At 48.7% G+C, this 4,030-nt stretch overlaps 1 protein-coding gene and 1 long non-coding RNA gene across 2 annotated transcripts in view; one reads left to right on the forward strand and one right to left on the reverse strand.

Annotated features, from left to right (window-relative positions):
- Window positions 1-275, reverse strand: part of CRACDL (CRACD like) — a 145,168-nt gene extending 144,893 nt beyond the window's left edge. Inside the window, exon 1 of the mRNA XM_040453992.1 lies at window positions 174-275. The gene's annotated coding sequence lies outside the window, so the exon portion shown is untranslated. The remainder of the gene's footprint in view (window positions 1-173) is intronic.
- Window positions 184-1,306, forward strand: LOC121016403 (uncharacterized). Its single transcript, XR_005784262.1, has 2 exons — window positions 184-294; window positions 725-1,306. It is a non-coding gene; the product is annotated as an uncharacterized LOC121016403 (long non-coding RNA).
- The last annotated feature ends 2,724 nt before the right edge of the window (window positions 1,307-4,030 follow it).

Consider the following 4,030-nt stretch of genomic DNA (forward strand, 5'->3'; position numbering starts at 1 on the left):
CACCCAACAGCCGGAGTCGCTGCCCACAGCTCGTGGGGGAAGGCGCCGGCGGGCCCAGGCTGTCCCCACGCGCCGGGCGGGGACCCCTGCGCACCCCGCGGCTGCTCCCGCCGCCCCGCCTTGGCCAGCCCACTCGGCGACGCTGTCGGGGCTCCGGGCCAGGCCACCCCTACCTTGGCGAGGCCGGGGTCCACCAGCGACCCCGACGGGCCTGGAGGACGAGGCGTCCACGTTCCGGCTCACTTGAATACCCTCGAGAGGGATTCGGCCCCAACTCCAGCCTCAACCTTCCAGGTCACCAGGGGGCTTCGCGGCCCGACGGCGCGGGGCCTAGGGGGCTCCTGATCCGCCCGGCAAAGCAGGCGGCCCGCGGGCCTGGGGCTGGAGGGAGTGGGCGCAGTGGGTGGGAACTGCACATTTGAATAAAAGTAAAAGTTGTTTTTTTTATAACCGTGTGGGTCCGGAGCGTCTCCAGGCTAATTAGGGAAGCTGCCGCCCTGTGTTGAGGTGAATCATTGTTGTGATACCACAAGTGTGGGAAGAAAGGCTGCTGATGACTTCTCAGGCTCGCTGGCTACCCCCTGCCCCCCTCCCTTTTTTTTTTCCTTTTAAAGACAGGCTGGTCCTTTTAAGGAGATCGTCTTAGGAAACGTGCTGGCCTCGGGTGGTCGCTCAGCTAATCAACTAAAGAGCCCTCATGGAAGTCTTGGTCTGCTGATTGCAGGGAGCAAGAGCAGGGAGCTTTTCCTGCAAGGAGGAAGATGAACGTGAACTGTATCCCCGCAGAGACCGAGGCCACTACAGCTTACACGCGAGAAACTTTCACACTCCAGCTAGAAGAGAAAAAGTTAACGTTCAGAGGGTGTTATCTGACGTCTGAATTATCATTGACGGTGCTGTTATGTGGGGACCACCCGGAATCTGCACCACATCCTGGCGGACAACTGAGGACTCGAGAAGCCGACGTCTGCACGACTCGTTGCAGAAGAGCCAGGGTAGAACCCTGGAAGAGGCATTCTACACCTTTGGCTTTAAGTGGGATCAAAATCCCAAATACAAGAGGAGACAGGGGAAAAAGGCTAAAGACACATCCCAGTCACTTGAGCATATAAAGAGAAGTTGCCTTTAAAATTTTTTTATAATCCTTTTAGCACAAGCTATTTGCTTAAAGGCACCGTTTTGATGGTTAAGAGCTTTATAAATTTCTTGCATGAAAGCAATAAATATATATTGGGAATCAGTCTACAGACCCCAAGTTAATCACCTGCATTCGAAATAGACAGATGACTCATCACCCTCAGGACAATGACTTTGGTGTGTGTCCTCTTTTCAAAATCCTCAAACTAAACTGAACAACTATAAGCAAATCTACACACCCTTCTCTCACCTTAAGTCTCTGCTCCTTCCTATTCAAAATCACATTTTTGGGGGTTGTAACTACTAAATATTTATCGACTCTGTAAGTCACCTTTCCACCTTAGACTTTTATTTGTTCCAGACTATCTTAAGCCTTTAGCTTTATTTGTGTGCACTGTGGGTGGCTTTTGAAGTTACTGTCGGTTTTGAGAGAACAAAAGCCAAAGTTCTTGGTGATTAGCTAAGGCTGAGAAAGAACATGGTGTCAACATCCAAAATAGAAAGTGGTAGGGAGGGTGCCTGGGTGGCTCAGTTGGTTGATCTCATGATCTCATGGTTGGTGAGTTCGAGCCCTGCATTGGGCTTGCTGCTGCTGAGCCCACTTTGGATCCTCTGTCTCTGTCTCTGTCTCTGTCTCTGTCTCTCTTGCTCTCTGACCCTCCCCCACTCACACTGTCTCAAAAATAAGTAAACATTTTTTAAAAAGTGGTAGGGAACTATGTGAATAGGTTAGGAAAATGGGAAATTATCTGTTACCTAGTAGAGCAGTCACCTTCATCCTTTAAAAATGTCCCCTCTCCCACCTCCCAGGCACTTGCACCTTCTTGCTGAGAACTCCAGTCCCCAGGGCCCTGCCATGTGGCTCAAGAGAATTCTTTCCCTCCTTAATGCTTCTTGGACCAAACCTTGAAGCTGGGTGGAGAAAAAGCTAAAAATATTAGCAAGGCTTTCCTAAAGGTTCAAAGGAAAACGAGAACCATGTACAGTTTCTAGAAGCCTGTACAGACAACCATAAAGCTAAGAGCATAGCTGTTGTTTTATTTCTGTCCCTCCCTCCTTCCCTCTCCAAGTCTCAGGAAACCTTTCACAGCTATCCCTGAGAACCTCACTGATCTGGCAAAAGAAAGACTATACTATTTCTAAGTATACTGCACCTCATCTGGGGACATATTTTTATCAAATGCCAAGCACTGTTCTAAGCCATTTGCAATTAATCACTCGTTTAAATCATTCAGTTCCCAGAAGAACCCTGAGCTGAGACCAGCCATTACCCCCACTTTACACATGAGGTTCTGCTATTATCTCCATGTTGTGGATGAGAAGACTCAGGCATGAAAATGGCAAGTAATGTGCTCATGCAGGAAGTAGTGGCAGAACTAGGATTTGAACCCCCAGTCTGCACCCTCAGCACCAAAACAGGCTGCCTTTCTAAAAGTGGCAACTAATTCTGCAAACTGAAAACTGCCTTTTAGTTTAGAAAAGAAAGGAGGAGTAGCCCTTCCCACACTCCAGAAGAGGAATCCTTTGGAATTATCAGAAAACAGGAGTATTTAAGTCTAGTGTTTCATCCCAGGATTCTGCTCTTGGATCTTCATAAGACAAACTGCCTGTCTTTCTTCGGGTCCCAAAAATTCAGACCCCATAGGTATAGGCATCCCTACCTGGGCAGAGAATTAGAGCCAAGGAACAGCCAGGAACCATCTAGGAAAAAACGATACTATCCTTCTCATGACAAGAGGCCTATTGCCCGGTGAGTCTTGGTGACAGGGGTCAAACTGAACCACCTCACAATCAGAGGCCACATGAACCCTATTCCTGAGGGACTTTCTCCACTGGCTGGCTGTCCAGCAGTATCCAGATCCCAGCCCCTGTCCCTCCCAATCTCCTCCAGTAATAATGAATGACCGTGTCATTTCCCTCTTTCAAAACCCTTCGGTAGCTTCCATCCAGTCAGGAGAAAATCCAAATCCCTTAAGAGGGTCTGGTCTGTTCCTTGCCCATGTCTTTCATAGACTTCCTTTCAGTGCCACCATCTGCTCACCGCACAGCAGCCAAACTGCTCTTCTTCCAGTTTCCAAAAAGCTCAACTTCTTACCTCCTTTGATGTGCTTGCTTGAGCAGCCCCCTCTCCTGGAATGCTTTGCCCCTGCCCTTCACGTTACCCTCACCCCTTTCATCCTTCAGGTTTTAACTTGAGTGTCAGTTCCTTTGGTCTTTTTTTCTGGCCTGTATTTCCCACTTGCACCTCTTCTTTAGAGCACATATCACACTTTGTAGGGGGTCATTTTTGGTTCCATACTGAACTGCCCCAGCAGAGCATGACTCCCAGAGGGCAGAGTCTGTATCTGTTTTGAACATTTTTGTTGCGTATCCAGCATTTAGCACAGTGCTGCTACATAGTAGTTGCTTGATAATATCTTAATCCATCAACTCCCATCGTGATTCGTCACAACCTTGGATTGCTCTATCTACCTCAAATGCATTAATCTACAGTACCCACTCTCTTTTCATCTCTTTCCCACCCTGGTCTTGCTCCCTGTTTCCCGAACCTTTTGCTCTTTCGCCTTCCAGGGACCTTCTGCTCTTTGTTCTCTTGTCCTAAGAGTCATACCTGCACAGCATGTATCCTTTGCAGCCCTGATCCCCATGGATATTACCCCAACTATTCTCTTCCACACCCCCAGGGCTATCATCTCTTGGTCCTCCTGCTCTTCCTTCCTGGTTGAAACCCCACCTGTACATGAGACTCCTCTGTTCCTACAGCAAGGCCTTTCCATGCTGCCAATGAAAATCACAGAACCATGCAGCTCTGCCCCTCCCCCCCCCCTCAGTAATTCCAATCCCAAAGGAATCACTGTTGCCATTTTATTGTTTTCCTTCCAGTTTCTCTTTT

The sequence above is a fragment of the Herpailurus yagouaroundi genome, unplaced genomic scaffold (genome assembly GCF_014898765.1).
Source record: "Herpailurus yagouaroundi ecotype Mexico unplaced genomic scaffold, PumYag 210, whole genome shotgun sequence".
NCBI classification, from domain to species: Eukaryota; Metazoa; Chordata; class Mammalia; order Carnivora; family Felidae; genus Herpailurus; species Herpailurus yagouaroundi.